The sequence below is a fragment of the Vicugna pacos genome, chromosome 21, assembly GCF_048564905.1.
Source record: "Vicugna pacos chromosome 21, VicPac4, whole genome shotgun sequence".
Lineage (NCBI taxonomy): Eukaryota > Metazoa > Chordata > Mammalia > Artiodactyla > Camelidae > Vicugna > Vicugna pacos.
Genome location: NC_133007.1, coordinates 2,741,768 through 2,764,102, shown reverse-complemented (window position 1 = coordinate 2,764,102; position 22,335 = coordinate 2,741,768). Strand labels below are relative to the sequence as shown.

The window sequence follows — 22,335 nt, the reverse complement described above, 5'->3', positions numbered from 1 at the left end:
GCTTCAAGGAGGCTGCATTTTTGCTGACACAAGACAGTATACTTAAAGGCTGACAGAAGGCCTTAGGTGGAAAGTGTATAGAGAGTTAAGTGAGTATGATGTGTTCTGGGAACTACGAGCAGATTTTTATAATTGGATTTAATTTGAATTATTCTATTAGCCTTCATTACGTGTTTTGAAAACTTGCAAAAGTGTATAAAGAAGTGTATGGTTAGAGGTGAGTCTGAAAAAGTAGCAGAAACTAGATTTAAAAAGGCTTCATATAATTTGAAAAAGGATTTAGACTTGTCAATTCTCATTTCAATTCCTTTTCTCTGCCATGCCCCTCATGTTTAAAAACCAGCCATGTCCGTCATGTCTCATTCAAGTGACTCAAATTCTCCCTCCATCAGCAAGCCTTACCTTGTTCAATAAATATGCAATCTATTGTTCTGCTGTGTCTGACCTGTTTCGCGTAGGATAATGTCCTCTGGGTTCATCCTATTGTTGGCAAATGTCTGTGTTTTCTTCTGAATAGTATTCCGTTATTTAGCTATATGTATGCCACATTTTCTTTATCCATTTGCTTCTCAATGGACATTTAGGTTGCTTCCATATTTGGCTAATGTGAATAATGCTGCAGTGAACCTGAGAGTGCAGATACCTGTTAGGGATTCAGATTTGAGTTCCTTTGCACATATTCCCAGAAGTGGGATTGCCAGATTATACAATAGTTCTGCTTTTAATTTTTTGAGGAATCTCCATATTGTTTTCCGTAATAGGTATAACCAGTTTACATTCCCACCAACAGTGTTCAAGGGTTCCATTTCCCCCACATCCTTACAAACGGTAGTATCTTGTTTTGTTTCTTCATTTTGTTTGTTTGCTTATAATAGCCATCCTTATGAGTATGAAGTGATAGCACATTGGTTTCCTTTTTTTCCACATTGTGATGTGATTTGCATTTCCTTATTGATTAAGGATGTTGAGCACCTTTTCATATACCCATTGGCCAGTTGTTTGTCTTTTTTGGAGAAATGTCTATTCAGTTCCTTTTCTCATTTTTTGAAATCAGATTGGTGCTTTGCTATTGAGTTTTAGGAGTTTTATATGTATTTTGGTTATTAACACACTATCAGGTATATGGTTTGCAAATATGCTTCTTTCCATTCCAGACGTGGTTGTCCTTTCACTTTGATGATCATTTGCTTTGCTGTGCAAAGGCCTTTTAGTTCGATGGAATCAAATTTATCTATTTTTGCTTTTTTGCCTGTGCTTTCGGTGTCATAGTAGGGAATGCATGACAAGTTTTTTTTGTTTTTTTTTGGTCAAGGAATTTTAGCCTATGTTTTCTTCTATGGGTTCTTTGGTTTCTGGTCTTACATTTAAGTTTTTAATCTATTTTGAGTTCAATTTTTGTATATAGTTTAAGATAAGAGTCTACATTCATTCTTTTGTATGTGGATATCTGGTTTTCCCCAAACTATTAAAGAGACTATTGTTTCCCCATTTGTGTATTTTTGGTGCTCCTGTCAAAGGTTAGTTGGCCTTACATGTGTAGATTTATTTTGAGCTCTCTATTCTGTTCTACTGGTCTACGTATTGGTTTTTATGCCAATTCCATACTGTTTTGATTAATACAGCTTTATGATATAGCTTAACATTAGGAAGTGTGATGCCTTAGGCTTTGTTCTCTTTCAAGAGCATATTTGGGATATTTGTGGTTCCACTTAGATTTTAGAATTGTTTTTCCATATCTGAAAAAGGCCACTAGAAGTTTAAAAGAGGTATCATTGACTCTATAGATCACTTTAGATAGTACACATATTTTAACAGTATTGTACCAATCTATAAATATGAATGTCTTTCCGTTTATTTATGTCTGTTTAATTTTTGTCATCAGTGATTTACAGTTTTCAGTGTAAAAGTATTTTGCCTTCTTGGTTAAGTTTTTTCTAAATATTTTATTCTTTTTGTTGCTGTAATAAATTAGGTTGTTTTTGTAATTTCATTTTTGCATAGTTTGGTGTATAGAAACTCAACTGATTTATGAATATGGATTTTGTATCATGGAATTTTACTGAATTTGTTTATTAGTCCCAATAGGTTTGTGTGTGTGTGTGTGTGTGTGTGTGTGTTGGCATGTGTATGTGTGTGTGTGTGTGTGTGTGTGTGTGTGTGTAGTCAGAATCATCTACATATAAGGTCTTGTCATTTGCAAACAGATAATTTTACTTATTTTCTAACTTAGAAGCCTTTTATTTTTTTCTTGCCTAATTGTTCTGGTTGTGACTTCCAGTACTATGTTGGATAGTAAAAATGGACATCCTTGCCTTATTCCAGCTCTTGGAGGCAAACCTTTCAGTTTTTCAACATTGAGCATGATGTTAGCTGTGAACTTGTCATATACAACTTTTATTTTGTTGAGGTACTTTTCTTCTATACCTAATTTGTTGAGAGTTATCATCAAAGGGTTTTACATTTTGTTAAACACTTTTTCTGCATCTATTGTGATGATTGTATAATTTTTAGCCTTCATTTTTTTTAATATGGCACATCAGATTGATTGATTTGCATATGTTGAACTATCCTTGAAACCCAGGGACAGATTTTACTTGATTATGGTAGACTCTCTTTTTAATATGCCATTGAATTTTGTTTGCTAGTATTTTGCTTATATAAATATATTATTAAAAGGTATTATTTAATGGTATAGTATAAATCATGAATAATCATACATAAACTTAATGTAAATTATATCTGAATTCATCCCCAAAGTGTAGAAGATCAGAAAGGGGGTGGAGTAGGAAAATAAATGTACAAAACATCATTGACCACGTATTTACTCAAAATACAGAGTAATGACATATAAAATATACAGAGGAAAAATCAGGAAGATATTTCCAAGAAAAGAAGATATCCTTATTCATGTCCCAGAAACAGAGGAGAAATCATGAGCGAGGCTAAGGACACTGGCCAGCAGCGTTCCAGGGTTGTGAGCAGACATCACTCTCCACATGTGGGAAAGGTGACTTGGAGGACTATCTTGAAGAAAAGAAGTTAGAACCAACCTCATTCTGTGAGCCAGAGCAAGAGAAGGCTAAAACTGTTAAGACTAATGGCCACTTACAGCTATGGCCCAGAAAAATAAGAAGACCCAATCTTACCCTTGCAACCAGGAGGCTATATCCCTAGGAGTAGGAAAGGTATAAAAATGGACCAGTCTTGACTGGATCAGAAGATCTGTCTGCCATTATCTTCCTGCCAAAAGAAAATTAAATCCTCTGTGGAGCAGTATGATGTTTTCCAGTTCCTCTGCATGTATTTTTATAAGCAGTATCCAACATTAAATAAGAAATTATCAGGCATGCCTGGAGCCAGGCCAAAATATTAGGAAATTATGAAAAAAAAGACAATAGAAACAGATCAAATATGTCTTATATGTTGGAGTTATCAGTCACTGACTTCAAGTGAAATATGATTACAATGCTTAGTGTATAAAATTGTTCAATTAGAAATTTGTAAAAATACAATAAGTAAAACTGCAGAGAATGCATAAAAGAGAATTAGTGATCTGAAAGATAAACCAATATAAAATAATTATTGAAACAAAGAAAAATAATGGAAAATATATAAGAACATAAAAGGAACATAAGTAACACATAAACATGTAATGAAGTCACTAACGTATATGTATACTATTGAAGTAACATGCAGAGAGAGAGTGAGAGATAAGAAGGAGAAGGGGAGAGGTGGAGGAGAAGCAGGAGGGAGGAAGAGTGAGAGAAAAGTGGGATAGAGATAGAGCTATTATTTGAAGAAACAATATCTGAGAGTTTTCTTATCTCGAAGAAGTGGTCAAGCAAAACACCCAGAATCTCTATAAACCTCAAGGACAAAAAAATAAAAGAAAAAAACATAAATGCATCATAGATAAGCTGCTAAACTCAAAATCAAGGAGAAATTTTTAGTAGTACCCAGAGGAGGAGAAAACACATCATTTTCAAATGAACAATCATAAAACTCATGGAAAAGTTTTAATCTCTTTTATATACAGTAGTTACTATTTGCACATCTCACACTTCGGTTCTTTAAGCCACCCAGTTTGCAGTGCTTTTTCTGGCAGCCCTAACAAAGTTGTAGAGACACTGAAAACTGTCCTGCACTGTTTGAAGTGAGCTAGACCTTGGTGCTGCAGAAATAGCTCCACTTACATGAACTAATAAGTATGTGGGAAGAGGAGGCTGACAAGATCCAAAGTCTAGGTGTAGAGCCTCAGCTGAGAGAGGCAGTCCAGACACATTCTTTCAGGCTCATCCAGCTTCTCCATTTCTCATTCACTCTCACCTTCTCAGCCTCAGGACTCATCTTGCTTCTGCTTGCTTTCTTTGCTTGCTCACTTTCTCTCTCTCTCCCTTCCTTCTCTCTCTCTCCCTTCCTTCTCTCTCTCTCCCTTCCTTCTCTCTCTTCCTTCCTTCTCCTTCTCCTTTTTTTTTTTTTCCTCATTAAGCCATGGAACACACCCGCCTCCCCGGACAGTTCAGGTGAGGTTTTTCCATGGCCTTTTCTGGCTTTGGCCCCTCTATGACCTCATCTGTCATCCCCCCCCCCATTTGCTATCTCGTGGAGTACGTCCACGGTTGTCTTTCCATTCTGTACACCTTCAATTCTCTGTCCCTTACACTCCACACAGATCTGGGCTTAAATATTTCCACCTCGGAGCGTCCTCCTCTGATCATACTACAGAGAGTTGTGAATTGCTTGCCTCCTCCTCCACTTGCACTGGGCTATGACATCAGGAAAGAAGGAACGGGCAGGCAGGAGATGATGTTGAGAGCGAAGGAAGAAAGAAGGGTGGGAAGAAAGAGGTTTCTCTGTAGCACAGGGAACTATATTCAATGTTCTGTAATAGACCCACTGTTCCTTTCTCAAATCTCAGGGGACACTAGTTTACACACACGTGTCTCCTCCCTTAGCACGCAGCCCCGCCCCCGAGGCCATGGGAGCGAATCCGCGCGCGCGCACTCTGCGGCTCCGGCCCCGCCCCAGCGCTCTTCTCAGCGGCGCCCCTCCCTCCGCCGGCCCAACGGGCAGTTCGTCAGGCGGGCAGGCGGCAGTTGGTCGAGCTGACGGCGGCTCGTCAGGTCTTTCGAACGCTGCTGGTCCTGGTCCTTTCCACAGCGGCAGCGGCTGCAGCGGCGGCGGCGCGGTCTCTCCGGGAAGCGCGGCGCTGGCCGAGGGCCGGCCGCGGAGCTCAGTGCCCGGTGCGGTGGCGGCGGGCGCGCGCCCGAGGTGGTCCGCGGGCAGATGTGCGACGGGGGGCCGCGCTCTGGCAACCTGCTACCTCGGCGAGGGCTCCCACGGCGTCGTGTGGTGAGTGTCCGCGCCCCGGATGCAGGCCGCGCCCGCCCGCCCGGGCCCCCGCCCGGCCTCGGCGGGCGCAGCTGCGGCGTCGGCCCCGGCCTCGCGACCCCAACCCCGAGCCCGGCCCCGACCCCAGAGGGGCTGCCCCGCCGTCCGCGCGCCGGGAGTGTCGGGAGGGGCCGGGCCGCTCGGACTGGGGCGTTGCTCGCGGCGCTTCGCGGGAGGGCCCTGTCCTGGGCGGCCCTCGCTGGGCGCGGGGAGTGGGGGAGGGGCCCGTGCGGGGAGGGTGGAGGCCGGGAACCCGGCACTCAGGGACCCCTAGGACGGGGACGGGCTCTCCTCACCTCCTTGTGCTAGCCGCGCGGCCTTCCCTTGACGTGGAATTGGGAAGCCGCGAATTCCTTAAGATGCTCATGGAGGCGGCTCTGGTCTGGAAAGGGTTCCACAGCGGCATGTGTGCCCATCCCCTAAATCATCTTGTTTGCCCCCCTCGCCTGCGTTTACCGCAAACGGCTTTGGTTCAGCACCTTCCCTGCTGCCAGGGGTGCTCTCCTGCACAGGCTTTCTAAAGCGCATGAAGCGGCACCAGTGTTGGTGTGGCATGTTTCAATCTTGAAGTTTTTAAATGGATTTTGGGATGGTACTGTTGGCGTTTCAGGAAAGGTAAGTCAGCATCGCTGTCTTGATTTCTTAAGGAGACGTTTGGAGTTGGGCCTAATTTGACTTTCCCCCCTTTTACCCCGCGTGAGCTCCAGTACTAGCATAAAGGCAGCCATACGTTTTAGCACAATGACTGTGGACTTTTCCCTGTTACTGCTTTAGTGCTTGGTGTGTATGCAGCCCTGATGGAGTTCTTGCAGAACCACGTGCCCACTCCCTTGTCTGGCTCCAGGTCCCTTAGAAGCGCTCGTGGAATGGGGGTGACGGTGTTGCTGTTTTATTAGAACGAACTACACGTCATATTTAGTGCTGGCAGAGTTGTAGAAGTGTAGGCTTCCTTACACCTAAACTTCTCCATGTGAGTGTGTCCTTTGTGTTAAGTGAAGGAAGCAAACTATTTCTGAACACTTGGTGTCAGGTACTGTGCTAGGTACTGTTACCTCATGTTACCTGAACAGCCACCTTGCAGGGAGGGCAGGGCAGTGCTCTCTCTGCTTCAGAAGAGAAAGTGTTTCCAGGTGAAGCCAGTTCCTAAGGTCTCACAACTGAAGAGTCAGACTTGAGATTATAGACTCAGATCCGGTTTCTGAGGCCGGAGCCCTTTTCATTACTTCCTATTTTCCTTAATTAGTGTTATCAGTAAATTTGGAATTTTAGCATATTTTACTCTTCCAAGCAAACTTATATCAGTAACGTCATTATTTCAGAAGTAGTCATACGTTTAGAAATGTATAGAGGGAATGTTTTACCAAGTATGCTGGCTAGGTACACAGTATAGTTAAAATTCATTAACAAAATAGAAGACTTAAATGTTTTCATTTGCTTAAGGAACAGAGGGCCTCACAGTATACAGTTGTGAAAATTCACTTTAACTCAGAGGGTTAGGAGCCATAGGAGAAATTAAATTAGGTCAGACCTAAAGGAAATAAGGTCCTAGAAGGTAACGGAGAGATGTTACTGCCCACAGCATCTCGTCTCTGTCGTAGGTCAGATTCCTGTTCACGTGTTGGTAAGTGTGCAGGTCACCAGGTCTCATGGTGAGAGGCTGGGTATTGCCCATCCCGTCCTTGGGCCCTTAGACGAATGAACGCTTTTGAGAAGAGGCAGGCACATGAATAGTTTTGAAATTTTGGGAGAATGTAGATCACAGATGCTCTCAGTGGACTTTTGATCATGGCAGGTATGAGATGAAGCAAAGGATAATGAGATCTTACAGGGTAAGAGGCTGAAGAGGAATTTGGATTGGGAGAGATTCTGAGCCAGGTCCTGGTGATGTGGTATAGGGAAGGTTGTTAATTCCAAGGCTTCTAGCTTAGGGGCATGGTGGTGCCATTATTAGAGGAGGAATACTATAGGCAGAGGAAGTTTCTGAAGAAGAAATAGTGAGTTCTGGTTTGTACTTGTTAAGTTCATGATGCTGGTTTATGAGGCCCTTTAGGCTGTATCCTGGAAATAAAAGGGACATATAGCATCTAGATGAAAATTTGTGTAAGTGGTAGTCTGGTGTGGATGAACATAGATTTTTATTTGAGATCATTGGTTAGGTGAATTTGCATGCATATATCCCGTGTGTTTATCTTTTTAGTAAGTAATGCATAGCATTCATTAGATTTTCAAAGGGTTCATTATTCCAGAGAGGTTAAGAACCAGTGAGACAGAACAGAAAGACCAAAGACGGAACCTTGGCAAGCAAGTAGTTTTAAGAGGTGGGCAAACGAAGAGGAAGTTGAGGACTGGTGAGATGTGTAAGACTTGGGAAAAAAGGGGAAAATGTTGTGAAAGAGAGAAGTTGAAGCTGTATGCTTCATAATCTAATTTAAAGTAAATATCTCTGTTGGGTAAATTCAGCTTGAAACATTTTCTGAATGTGACTGAGAGGTCGTGAGGTCATCTCCATAGCGATCCTAATGGAAGCCTTGAGAGGGGAAAAGATGAGAAAAAATGTGTGAGCTGAGCTGAAGGAATGCTTGACTTTAGGTGTCCATAGCGGGCAAGCTACAGAAGAGGAGGAGGTGTGGTCAGAGACCAGAGACCTGGGAGTCCACATTGTCAGCGGAGCCAGGGGACATAGTGGTCACTAGGGATCGGTACTGAGGACTGCAGAGAGCAGCAGTGCAGCTGGAGGACAAGCTGTTGAATTTTCTGACTTTCAGCTCTCCTAAAAGAAACATAGTTTTAACCAAAATTTTGTCGTGCTCATATTCCTGAGGGTACAGTATCCGGTCCTGTTAATGTGTCTGTGATTCCGGCCGGCTAGTAAGAACTACTGTTTAGTCAACGCTTTCTGTTACTTTTGTTTCTTTGTTTCTAAGCATATATTAATTAGTCCTGGTAACCACACTGCAGAGCTGGTTGCTTTCAGTTAAGTGGAATTTGAGACACAGCGAGGTTACTTAATTTGCCCACAGCTACCGAGCTAGGAAGTGATAGAGCACCTCTGCCTGGTACCTGAGTGATACTCAACCAAAGATCAGAGTTGCGAAAACACATGCTTTCCATAGTCAAAAATATCTATTGTCTGCTTTCCGCGTGGGTTGCTTTTTTAGCCTTTTACAAAAACCTTTCATGAAAGGTCATTCCCTTAGAATTCATTGAGCACCAGTTCCCTGCGAGGACTCAAGGGGCACCTGCCCTTCAGTATCTTCTGCTCCAGACAGTGGGGTGCAGTTGGGCGGGAGCACAGAAGGCCCATGGGGAGCGCTGTGGGGGCAGAAGGCCGGGGTGGCGTGGGGCTGCCTGTGTCTGGCTTCATAAACCTTGGTGCTGGGAGTTTGCCTTGAGAAGTGCACTCCAGGTAGAGCAGAATGCACATGCCAAGGCACAGAGGTCTGAGCTCGGCACATCCGGTCGGGAAAACCAGGAGTTGTCTGGGAAGGGGGGATGTGGGTGGATACCTTGTGGAGAAGGCTGGAGTGGAGGCGCTAGGATGGGCGGGATCGAGTTCTGAAGGACTTTGTTTTCTAAGGACCTGGGACTTGAGAGGATAGGTGAAATTCACTGAAGGATGCCCTTTTCTGCTGGTTCCTCATCAAATTTTGTGCTTCCCTCATTGTCTCTCTTTGGCTTTCTACCCACTGTACTTGTTCTCTCTTCTTTCTGCTTACTGAGGGGTACTCAGTCAGTGGGTGTGATTTTTACCGCATCTCCAGGGACATTTCGAAATGTATGTGAGTTTAGTTTTGCGTTTTGTCGTTACATCGATTGGAGGTGTTAATGGCCTTCAGCGTGTATGTGGTGGAGGTGGACGTGCCGAATGACCTGCATGCAACGCGCAGGCAGCACAGTCCGTCCCTGCAGCGGAGGAGTGTCCTGTTAAGATGCCAGTGGTGTTTCCCTCCAGCCCATCCCCAAGAAGGGCTGGGCCCTGGGCAGGTCCTGCCTTCCTGTGAGAGTCGTTTCCTCCATGAACTTCCTTCTGACTCTGGGCTCTAGCTCTCTGCCCATCCCTCCCTGGAACTTTGCTGGGTTTTGGTACCACCTGTTTGAAAGGCAGGACCAGCAGTAGTATAAATCCTTTACAGAGGCTCCAGACCAGATTCCTAGTTGTGCTGGCTTAACTCGTTAATGTAACTTCTAATAAAGAAGTGTCTTGTATGGTTTTTGGAGCTCAAAGATATGAGGAGACCATGTTACACGAGCAACAGAAAATCCAGAGTTTCTGAACAGTTTTGAGTGCAAGTGAAATGCAAACAGAATTCATTTTGGTATTAGTAACATCCCTAATAATGTGCTCCTGGTGGTGACTGTAGTTGATATGCCATTCTGCTGAATTTATTTTGTATGCTCTCAGTTCTGAAGCATTAATAAAAATATTTTCATGGAAAACATCCACGTGGAGTTTTCTGGGAACTATGTAGAGTTTGTTCCTCACCTTGCTGACAGTAATGTACCTACTAAGTAGAAAACGATGGCTTTCCAAAGAAACATCTCCATCTACACCACCCCGCGTCCAGCCTGCTCTGCCCGCCCACCGGCCTGACCCTGAGATGCTCTTTCTTCCTTTTTGCTTCTCTTTTCTCTTTCACTTCTTGGGGCTCCCGTACATTTGAAAGCCAGCAGGATAGATGTTGTCCACGGTCTGTCTCAGATGCTCAGTGTTTCAGCACGCCCTGGGCTCTGAACCCATCTGTGGCTGGTGGGAGGTGGGGACTGAGGTCTGCATGGACTTCACCGTGACCAACTGACTAGCGTTAGTTGCAAGCTTGCCTTAGGTGCTATGGTTTCAAAGTCATTTTCATCCTCACCTTTGCGGTATTACGTTTTTCACTTAGAGATAAGGAACCCAGATCTCAGGTAACTTGTCCAGGGTTCACAGGTGGTAAATGTATAGCAGAACTGAGATTTGTTCTAGACCTCAATACGTATAATTTTTCCCCCATGAACTGCTATAGACTTTCCTCTGTTACAGCGAGTTACCTGGAAGCGTGCTTCCTGCAGTCTGAGTTCCTGAATGTGTTGGCACCAAGGGGTAAAATGATGATCGTGATGAGCAACTTGGGCCTGTTGTGGAGATGGAAGAAGGAGGAGCCAGAAACTTGGAAGGGGTGAGGGAGGTAGGGTCAAAGCAGCTTCGTTTTTATCAGTAGGGTGTTCATCAGCGTTGATTCTTCCGACTCCCCCTGCATACCTCCAGCAGTTTCTTAATCTTCATTCATTTAGAAACTTTACTGATCGTGGACCTGACCTGTGTGCTAAGCAGTAGGATGGAAGTGGGTTTTACGCTTCGGTGTTTACAGTCTTAACAGGAAAGCAGTCAGATGTACTGAACATGACGGGGCGCAGAGTGCTGCCTGTTACACCCATAAAAAGTGGGGGCAGAGGTTCGCGGAGTGGTCCGGGAGGGTGTCCTGGAAGAAGTGTTGTTTAAGCTGGGACCTGGAGAATGACTTGAAGCTAGCTGAGTGAAAGGTGGGGAAGGGTGCCAAAGCGTTTGGGGCATGACTTGTAGAAAATGGGTTGTAGAAATTGGGGAGTTTGTGATTCAGATCCAGGGATGATTCTCATGGTGTTACAGGGACAGGAAGAGCAGTTAAAGCTTCAGGTATGGATGTAACCGGGAACTAAAAGCGAGACCAAGGCAGCTACTCCCTTTCCTCTTGACATTTACAAAATCTTCTTGCATCCTGCATCTCTGCACAAGTGTTTTTGTATTTTCTCTCTTTTCACTTTTACCACATCCCCATGCACTTGGCAGAAGAGAGCTGACCATAGCTTCCCAGAGGTATGTGTCTTCAGAGCACTCTGACTCCTGGGGGAGAGAATCTGATCCAGCTTGGGCTAGTGTCCACCAGTGGATCCAGGACACCTGAGGCCCAGGCGGCATCATTTGATAAGGCTAGACCTCTCTAAGGTGGCTCAGTGAGGTGGGGGTGGGCATGAGATGTCTCCCGCTGACCTCTGACTAACCAGGTTAGTTCTTGGTGCTGCTTCCCCTGCTCTTGTGCTGGGCCGAGGCCTGCTGTTGGGGGCGGGTTGGAAGGAAGGGGGGGCAAAATAGACAGAACAGGGGTTTGGGTTGCTTTTAGGGCTGTTCAGCATTCCTGTCCCTGGTAGTATGGGCGTGGCAGCCAAACTGGGTGGCATTCTTTACAGTTCATTTAAGTTTTGATACATGTGTAACGTGTGAGTTATGCAGCCTAACAGTAATCACCCAGGAACCCAGCACCCACAGATTGACTTAAGAACAGATATTCTAAGGCCCATGTTCTGATCCGTGGCTGGGAGTCTATACAGTAGAGCAGATAAGAGTGTGGGCTCTGGACACCTGTATGTGACCTGAGCCTGTTATTCTGTCCTGTAGAGAGGGGGTAGTGATACCTACCTCAGTGTTGGGAGGATTGGATGAGACACATAGGTTGAGCGCTGAGCCCTTAGCCTCGGGTTACTGCTCTGGTTGTTACTCCCTGGAAGTGAATGGGCCTTTCGGGGCCAGCGTCCTCCCTCCCCTCAGTCTCTTAGACATCGTCCTGGAGTGCAAAGCCCAGTCCATGGAAGTGAGTGTGCTAGAGTTGGGTCACACAGTTGTGTGGTCTAGGGCAGCCCCCCTCCCAGTTAGATTTAATAGTCAGAGCATCTCTGCCAGGCCCTGGTCCAGTCCCCGCCCTCCCTGAGGGATGCTCCAGGTCCTGTTGGAGACAGACTGATAAGGAAATAAGATTACTGTGTCACTGTGTGAAAACACTGATAGGAGATCATTCTGGACAGAGCCACTAACTCCACCTGGGCTTCCCAGTTACTGATTAATTCAGCAAGTGGTGTCTGTCTGCAGTAGTACACAGAGCAGCTGTTCAGCTGCTTCCGTGAAGAAAACACCTAGTCCCCAGGCAGCTCGTGGTCGGTGGATGCCTGGCTTGGAGAGAGGATTGAAAAGGCTTGATCAGGCCTTAGCTTTAGGTTCCTTCTAAAGAGTTTCCTTCTTCTTGTCTTTCTTCTAGCACTTAACACAAACACAGGTCCAAGATACTTTTCTACTCAGTGTTTATTCATTAATCATTTAATTTTAAGTGGCCCTGTCCATGTTTCTGCCTTTGGAAAACTGAAAAAGGTGGCCCATGCACAAACCTATTTTTAAAGTGGGTTATTCATTTTATTGTTATTAAATAAGGATAAATGACCTCTGAGCAGTTCCTGGAGTTAGCAGATACTTTTCTTTTTTCTTACATATGCCCCCTAAAATAATTTTTGAGACTTTAAAACCGTTGAATGATTGTCCACCAAGTTTAAGAATGCTATAGTCTGTTGTGAGACATAAAGCTGTGGTTGAGGAATAAGAAGTTGATGGCACATCCCAACCCAGAATGTGAAGTTTCTTTTTCAGCCAGTCAGAATCTTCTACAGAAATTCAAACTTTGTCTCTCTAGTGTGCAGTTAGTAGTGGCACTGACGGATTTGTGTCTCCAAGCCCAGGTTCTCCCAGAGCCTCCTGCCCGGGTGCCTGGGGGATGCTGGTGGTGGAGTTGAGGCAGACTCTGAGAATTGCCTTTGAGGCAGACTGGAGGGGCCGGGCACAGGGAGGGAGCATGAGACTGCCGCTGCCGCTGACTGTCAGGGTCCCGCATCTTGCAGCTTGGACTTCATTAGTTCAGGTTTACAGGCTCCCTTCAGATGCTCATCCCTCTCTTTACACCATCCTGATTTTTAAAAAATTGAGCACACAGCAAGAAAAAGGAGGCTGTCCCTTGTTTTCTACTTTTTATTTTAAAGCAGCTCTATCAACATAGTCCAAAATTCATAAAATTTAAATATGCAGTTCACTGCAAATTTACAGAGTTGTGCAGTCATCACCACAGTCCAGTTTTAGAACGTTTTCATCATTCCAAAAAGTTTTTTATCTGGTGTTTTCTTCACTTAAAATATTTTGAGATTCATCCATGTTATTGCCAGGACTAGTAGTTCTGTTGCTTTTGTTTTCAAATAGCAATTAATTGGATGGCTTCACTAGATTATAGACAGTATGTGTCCAGTTTTTGTCTGCTGTGAATGATTCTGCAATGAACATCCATCTCTTGTTCTGAAGTGGAGATACATTTTCAGTTCTGTTGGGTACACAGGGGTAGAGTTGCTGTGGGCGAGTGATGGGTGCATGTTTTGGGGGAGGGGATGGTAAATGATTTTATTGTAAACCATAATAAGACTATAGGTTAACTTATTGAACACATATGAATACACTGTGCACTGGCCACTGTGCCAGCCCTGGAGCAGCATGGAGACCAGACCCGGTCCCAGCGCTTAGCAGGAGTTTACTGTCAGAGGGGAAGGCAGGCTTCCTGTGCACATGATGCTTTAGTTACTGGTAGGTGCTGTGAAGAAAACCGAAATAATTAAAAGGGGAGGAAGTATAAGGGGAGGGTATGATTTCCTTTTATGTAATAAATTAGGATGTTTTAAATGCTGTATGTGTAACAAAAATTTCAGCCGTCTTAAATGTATAAAAATAGCATAAGGACAGTACAAAGAGGGTTTTTCTCCGCATCATCTGAGAGTAAATCACTGGTACAGTGCCCCGTCTCCCCAGAACACCACACACGGCCCTCCTGTGTAACCGTAATGCAGCCGTGCCCGTCGGGCAGTGAGTGCCAGCCCAGGACAGTTTCCTGCTCTTCAGACCCTGCTTGGTTGGCGCATGGTGCGCTTAGCCCCTGTCTCGGTGGTCCCCTTCAGGACAGAGCAGTTCCTCACACTGCCTTTGGCTTTAGTCCTTGACACTTCGGCAGATTGGTGTGTTTTTAATCTTTTAGCAAACCACCAAACCATTTTCCGGAGTACCATTTTACCCTCTGTCAGCAGGTGTCAGGTGTTTCAGTTCTTCACCTCCTTCCCAACACCTCATTTTGATTCTCTCCCGCCTGGAGAGGTTTTAAGTGGTATTGCATGTTGAGCCATTCCACCGGTGTTGTATTTTGCTAATGTCTTCAAGCATCCTTTCAGGACAGCTCTGATCCCTTAGCATTCAAGTGATGATAAAGGTGATATTCTTTAGGAGCATTGTCAATTCTTTCTTTAGTCCCAAGTGAGCTGGAAGGAAAAGACATTCGTGAGTCTCTGTCCACTCTGACATAACTGCTAGAAAGAGCCCTTTACAGAAATTAGGTGTAAGAAGGCCAAAGTTTCATAGAAACTTCAGAAGTGCTTCTGGTTACCCCAGCAGGCAGGATGTAGCATTCAAGAGCTGGTAAATGTTTCTCTCACACCCTAGAATTTAATGTTTACCTATTCTAACATAAATTGGCGAACACTTTGGCCTTCCATGATTTCTAGCTTGAGGAGGAAAGCCTCTAGTGTCTCCCTGTTAAGTAAGATGCTCGCATTGAGCTGAGGTGTATTTTACTTATGGAAGTAGCCAGCGCTTGCCATTTAGGTTATTTTCACATAAATGACTGAATTCTGTCAAGTGTGTTTTTTGCCTCCATGAAGATGATCGTTAATGAGAGGTTAACACTCTGTTCAGAGTTATTAACATGAGGATCATGTTATTAATGGTTTCCTTCTGTTGAACCTCCTTTACATTCTTGGAGTAAACCCCGCTTGGTGTTTGGTAGTTTTTGTATTGTCTTTTATAATGTGCTGTTGGATTCTGTTTGCTAGAAGCTGAATATTTTGTGTTGCTCTTCATAAGTGGTATCATGTCTGTTGGTGTGTGTGTGTATGTGTGTGTGCAGGCTGTCTGGTTTGGGGTTTATTGTTACACTTGCATCATAAAGTGAATTTGGAAGCTCTTCTGTTCTGTAAGGTAGTATTGGGACGACCTCATTGTGCAGTGGAGAGTGTCCCCTTGTGACCACTGGCTGTGCTGGTCTGTGTTTCTTGGCCTTCGCTCCAGGTGGTTCCCCACAGCCCCCATGGGACTGCTGTTTCTTCAGCGCTTCTTGTCCGTTAGGCACCTTCATGTATATCCCCCTCCTGTGATGCTCCTTAAGCAGTGTCGTGCTTAGCACTCCCTGGTTTGAATTTTATGTACGTGGAGTCACTGTGTGTGTTCTTCAGGTAGCTTTGTTCACTCATCATGTTCCTGAGTATAGTTAATCATTTTCACTACTTCCGTATATAAATATACCACAGTTTATTCATTCTACTATTCATGGACATTTTGGGTTGTTTCTTGTTATTCCAGTGTTTCTGAGAATAACCTGGTACATCTCTCCTGATACAGGAGAGTTTCCTTGGACGCACCGCACCCCCAGGGGTACATTTGCTGGGTGGGAGGGCACGTGCGTGTTCACTAGGTGATGCCACATTGTTTTCATAATTAGTTCTTCCAGTAAAGTTTTATGCGCTTCCTCTTATATGTCTTTTGTTAAATCGATTCCTTGCTCCCTGATGTTTGTTGTTGTTACTGTAATTTCTGTCTGCTCTGGTTTTGAGAAAGGCATTTGACTTTTACCAGTTGATTTTATGATATCCTGCAGCCTTGCTAAAGTCTTGTTCCAAGAATTTGTGCTGAAATTCTTTTACGACAAGCATAGCATTTGAAAATCATGACAATTTTACTTATTTTCATTACTTAGACTTTTTTTTTTCCCCTGTCTTAAGAGCAGTGGTGAGTGGGTATTGCTCATGTTAAAAGTAAAGCTTTCATTGAATGAGAAGGGCTGTCAGTTCTGTCGGTGTTCATGTAGTTTTCCTTATGAGTTTCTCTTCTTCAAATTTTTACAAAGTCCTGAATGATTGTTGCATCTCCACATTGCTTTTTCATTGCTTCTCTAGAAATTTTCATGTGATTTTTCTTCTTTCATCTGTTACAAATTTCAGGTAACATGAAAAGGTTTCTCTAATGCTGAAGCAGCTTTTCATTCCTGAGATTAAGCCCAGCTAGGTCATCATCACTGCTGTGTACTGCTGCCTTTGGTTTGCTCATAAATCCTTGGGGTTTTATCCTTGTGTTCGTGAATGAAATGGGTCTGTAGTCTTCCCTTTCTCATGCTGTCCTGTGGTTTTGGTGTCAAAATTAGACCATCCTTAGGGAATTAGTTAGGCTGTATTCCTTCTTTTCCTGTATTCTATTTCTCTTTCTGAAAAATTGGAATGGTTGAATCCTTTAAAGTTTGGTAGAACTTGTTTGTAAAGCCATCTGAACCTGAATTTTGTTTGTCTGGTTTCGATAGGAACATGTTAAACTACTGATTCAGAAATTCTTTAACAAATGGTTACATGAGTTTTCATTTTCTGTTTTTTGTTGATACTTTTAGTTTTCTAGGAATTTGTTTTAGTTGCTTTTACATTTACTGGACTATTGTATTTTTTTTTACTACTTCTAATTTTATTTTCACGTACTGAAACAGATGTAAAACGTACCTGTTTAAAAAGTAAATTAATAATGTGATTATTGTACAAATTGTAGAATAGAACATTGTGAGAACCTTAGAAATGTGTTATCAAATCCCCTTCTAGAGGTGACCACAATCCTCAGTTTTGTGATAATTACTCTTCTCTGCTTTTCTTTTTTGCTTTACTTCAAAAAAGTTTTAAAAAATTATTACTTTTTAACTTTTGACTTGAAGTGAAGTGTAATGTATATGCAGAACAGTACAAATATCAAGCTTACAGCCTGATAACCTTTCACAAACTAAACATACCATGCAACTAAGCAGTGCTCGGATCGGCAGTCAAAGTCCAGCATGTTACAAACCCTCAGCTGGTCGTGCTGCCCCCGCACGTAAATCCCACAAGTCCCACAGCGGCGCCCACTGTCATTCCCCTTTTACACTCCTTTACAGGCGCCCATGAACTCCCTCTCAGCCCATCCCCCATGTGTCCTTGGGGTTAAGAGGGTGCTGCCTCCACCACTTCACCAGTTACAGGAATCCCAGGAGACTAGAGGAGGCTCTCTGGGCTGGCTGCTTCAGGGAAGCAGAGAGAAGCTCCCCAAAGACCAGGGCTGTCTCGAGGCTCCATTCTAGAGAACTGCTTAGTCAGTCCAAAGGTCTGAAAGGCACAAAGACAGCTCTCCATCCCTAGTTTGTTCAGGAATGCTGATGATGATGGGCTGTCCCACAGGCCTGTGGCCAAGCAGACTTGAGTGAAAAGAATGATGTGGGGGTTCCTGGGGAACGTGAGAGCTGGGGGCTCCCAGGAGCATCTGAGGACCATGTGTCAATGTGGAGGAAGACGTAGCCGGCCACCTGTGGATCCATAGCTCTTGGGGCCTCTTCCTCCTCCCTCTCAGGAGCCCTCTCTGTGCAGCAGCACAGACGAATAAGACTAAACTGGTCTTAGAACATTTCCAAACAAAACTTATTTTTATTCCCGTTTTACATATATCACCGCAAGGTGCTGCTCCCACCCACCTCCCCAACCCTCCAACTCCCACCACCCCACCCCACCCTGGCCCTGATGGACCCCCCCCACCCCCTTCATCAGCCAGGATCAGCACTGGATGAGAAAGAGCCCCTAAGCTCCCATGAGGGCCCCCTGGGGGGCTGGCACTGGAGGGTTATTACTTGTTGCAGTGCCTCTTCTTCCTCCTCCTCCTCACACTCCCTGCGACAAATGGGTCACACTTCCTCTTTTTTGGTTGTGAGGGTCGCACCAGCCCCAGAGTCAAGGCTGGTCTCCCAGAGATCCCGAGGTCAGGCTTGGTCTGGGGTAGCTTGTCATCAGACACCTGGCCTGCACACAGATCCCGCTTCCTGGACTTGGCAGCTGGTGCAGGAGCTGGGCTAAGGCTGATTCTATGAGGGGAGGGGGCTTGGGGGGCCCCCTGAGCTGCAGGGCAGAGAAATCTTAAGGGCCCTGGGGCAGAGCTGTGGGACTTCCCTCCCCAGGGCATCAGGCAGTACTGAGTAGCCAAGATAAAATCCAGGCTGGGGGCCTCCTCCTTGGCCTCACTGGACCCATCCTCTGGCCCTGGTCCTGCATCCTCCCTAAGAGGAGAGGCCTCTCTGAGATTTGAGGTGTCCCTGGGTCCCAGACTCGGTGCAGTGTGCCTTTGACCCTGGGGAGGAGAGAGGGGCTGTCCAGCCCGGGATGGAGGGAAACCCTCATGTCCTGGAGAGAGAAGACAGTGTTTTGACGTGTTCAGGCCACTCTCTGTTTCGTTGCACCTTGAAAGTTCCTCAGACTCAATCTCTGGTGGGCTATCTTCGTTGCTGACCCCCAGCTGGGGGCCTTCGTCATGCCTCTGGGCATCTTGTGTAACATCAGACTGATGAGGACTTGAGTCCAATCGGGGTGCACGGTGAGTGTTGGGCGCCCGCGCACCCAACTCCTCCTTCAGGGCCAGGAGTCATTTCTACACCAGCTGATAGGAGGGCGGTGGTCAGTGACTGGCCCCACATATACGGGTGAGGGCAGCAGGAGGGCCAGGCAGCCGATGATGGCGGTGAGGGTCTGTAGGGGGGATGCCTCCAGGACTCCAATCGAAGAACGCACACTGGCACTCCTGCTGTCCTCCTGGGCCTCGTTCCCGGCTGTGTGTCCTTCCTTTCTCTCTGGGCCCCCATCCTCTCCTTCCTACGGTCCTGCATTGCCCCAGTCCCTAGCAGGCCCTCCACAATGCCAGGCCTTCCAGGCAGGGGAGGGTTGAGTAGAGCGCTGTGGGCCTCCTGTTCTGGCGTCCCATCCCTTCCTTGGCTCACCTGGGTCCTGCCTCACCTTGGTTCCCTCGGTGTCCTTTGCCTTCCTTCTTGTAACTGGGATCCCTCCCTCCCTAGTCTCCCTGAGTGTCCCTCCCTCCTCTGGCTCACCTCTTCAGGAGAGAGTCCTTCCTCCTGTTCTAACTCCTCAGCTAGGGCTAAGGGATCCAGCTGTGGTTCTGGGGAAAGCAAATGTGCCAGGAACTGAGGGTGAATGACGGCTTCCACCTAAGGTGGAAGGACAAGGCTGTGAGCATCCTTGGCCAGGAGTAACCAGTGAGGCACAAATACCTGCAGCGAAAGTGAACAGCAGAGACCCACTCTGTTCTCCTCCACAAGGTGGCATGTTTCAAACCACCGTGGCAATCAGCTACACACGGAGACACACTCACACACACAAAGCTCAGGGACAAGTAGCCGAGCTTAAGTCCCAAAGGCCTGGGCTGAACCCCATTCCTGGGTGCTGAGAGTGCCAGTCCGTGGAATCTTGCAGCCCCGAGGCTGCAGGCCCAGCCCACCTTGGTGACAAAGTCTCCCTGGGAACACAGCTGGTCCATGTAGCTCAGGAGACTCGAGTCCGGGTAGGTCCCGTCCTCTGGGCATTCTGCATCTGTCTCCCCAGTGGCCGAGTGGACAGGCCCCAGCAGCTCCTCCAAGATGTCCTCATACTCCTTGACAGCCTCAAGGGGAATCTCCTTGGGTGCCTTGGTCTCCCGGGGCCGCTGGGATCTGTGTGGCTGTGGGTGGGCGGGTTTGGCCCTGGGGCCGGCTTTCCTGGGCACAGAGGCTAAGGCAGAGCGGGAGGAGAAAAGGAGGGTGAGGGGCTCCCGCGTCCAGCGCCTGAGCACGGAGTGCGCTCGTCGGGGAGCGCCGTGTTTGGGGGACGTGGACGTGGGTGTGGGTGGGGTCAGGACCACCTGTGTCTTCCCCCACTGTGATGGGGGTGAGGAGGGAGAGGTAAGTGGGAGCAGCTAAGAGAGCCACGTGTGTGAGGAAGTGTGCAACCTCCAACTTTTTCAAAGGTCTCCCCATCCTGCCCTCTTCTGAGGAAGACTTTCTGTGGGGCCCTCAGACAGGGAAGTGGGAGAGGAGTTGAACAGCAGACCAGGTCAATACCCCGTAGTGACAAAGTGCAGCCGAGACCCCCTCTGGGTGGCTGTTGAGGTGGAAAGACCAGTGCCCCCCTTGAGGGAAGAGGACTGACGTGGGGACAGTGGCCATCCCTAGGTCCCTGTTACCTTTGCGTCCGGCTCCAGTGGGCACGTGGGTACCTTGCTGCAGGCCCACTTTTGGGTCTGGGGGCCCCTGAGGTTCCGACTCCGGTGGGGCTGGAGGAGGCAGGCACTGCACCCACTTCATGCACTGCAGTTGCTGAAGTTGTATCTCCTCCTCTGCCTCAAATTCCTTGAACCTGAGGGATTAGGGTGGCCCAGGCCATGCTGAGAAAAAGTCCTGGGCTCTGGAGGCCACCCAGGGTGCAGAGATGGAGGGATCAGGAGAGGATGTGCTGGGGGCGGTCAAGGCCCTGTGAGGTGGTGTCCCCAGTGGGGAGCTGTTCTTGGGGCAAATACCAGATCTGGGGACACCCGTGCCTCCCCAGCACTGCAGGGCGTTCAACGGCATAGACCCAGGTCGCTGAATTGAACCAGGCCTGCGTGGAAGGACCACAGGGGACCATCCACTTGCCCCCTGCCCGTGTCCAGAAACACAGGAAGGGCTGACAGCCAGAGGCCAGATCAGGCAGGTGTTCCCCACGGGGGTCCTTGCCCGGATCCAGGATCCTGGGCTGATGCTGAGAGTCCTGGAACATAAACCTGGAAACTGGGCCCAGGAGAGGTTGTAGGATGTGGACCCTAAGGTTAGTGGAGAGGCTTTCCTTTCCTCTGAGAAGTGCTTGTTTGTTTTGGTTTTTCAAATGAAGGGTTTACCCCGAAGAAGTTTCATGAAGAGCCAGTGACCCTTGTGGTAAGAGACACGCTGGCTTCCCCAGCCTCTCTGGGAGGGACACCAGGTTACCCAGTCCGGCCACACTTCAGGAGGAGAGAGGGTTCCAAATGCCATGTGAGTGGCCTCCAGGCCCCCAGCACTAAGGAGGCAGCAGGCTGGTGGGTGGAACATGTTTCCCTGCACAGCCGCGAGGGCTGGAGTTTGACCGCACTGGGCTCACAGTTTCCCCGCTCCACCCCTAGTGAGCCCTTCATCAAGGCAAAAGAAGGCCACATCAGGGAAGGGCGGAGCCCTGGGCAGAGGACGAATAGACCCAAGCTGTCAAGGTGTGGGAGAGGCTTCTGGAATGTAGTCCGGCCTCTGGGCTGCGGGGACCCTGTGCTGGGGGAGCTGCCTCCTCCCTCCTCCTCTCTGACCACAGCCAGATCCTGCCCTGGGGTGTCGCCCTCACCCACCGCAGCCCTTGGGTCCAGGACGCGGACTCACTTTGCCGCCATCTCGTAATACATCATTCGGTCGAAGTTGCTCATGCGCTCCCATTCCTGCTAGGCCCGCTGCAGTCCCTCCTCCAGCGTCATAGTGGGCTTGAGTCGGGCCAGGGATCGAAGCACTGGGCTGTAAGCCGTCAAGGTCAGTCTCAGTGAACAGCCCATTCCCCACCAGCCTGACCCCACCTGGCATCATGGACCGCACATCCCCCAACACAGCATGACTGAGCATCAGGAGGAGCAGAGGCAGGTATCTGGGAGTCAAAGACAGGCCTTCCTGGCTACTGTTGTCACCCCCTCCCACTCACTGAAGGGAGACCATGCACTCCCACGCCATAGCTGGGACACGGTGCCTTGGGGAGCTCTTTTCCTCTTCACGATTGACTTTTCATAACACAGATCCCTGTCATCTCTGAGGTGTGGCCTGTGCCAGGGAATCTGATACCGCTTCACAGATGAGCCCAAGTGGGCTCCTGCCCAATCCTCTGAATCAGCTGTAATTGTGCCCGTGTCAGGTGGAAATGCCTTCAGGCTCACCGCTCTAGTACGAGAGAGTCCCTGCCCTTAGGAGAGCTCTACCGTCTCCCTGTTTGCGCTAGAATTGTCCAGAACAGTGAGGACCAGGCATGCGCATAGCTCTCACCTGGGCCCTGTAGGTCCTCCCCCTCCTCTGCGGTGGCATCCCCTGGCCATCCCACACTCAAGTCCTGTGTTCAGAGGAGACAGCAGTACAGGAGAGGGGGGCACTCCATCCGTGGCTCCTCACCTTCCCCAGCACCCTCTCTGACTGCAAGTCTTCAGTAAATACTGCCAAGATAATCACGGAA

At 47.3% G+C, this 22,335-nt stretch overlaps 1 protein-coding gene across 9 annotated transcripts in view; it reads left to right on the top strand.

Annotated features, from left to right (window-relative positions):
• Positions 1-22,335, top strand: part of LOC140687919 (uncharacterized) — a 106,052-nt gene that overhangs the window by 58,597 nt on the left and 25,120 nt on the right. The window contains exon 1 of one of the 9 annotated variants that reach the window (XM_072945844.1): positions 5,072-5,352. The exons of the other annotated variants lie outside the window; for them this stretch is intronic. The gene's annotated coding sequence lies outside the window, so the exon portion shown is untranslated. Of the gene's footprint in view, positions 1-5,071; positions 5,353-22,335 lie in introns of those variants that run through there. 9 annotated transcript variants of the gene reach the window in all.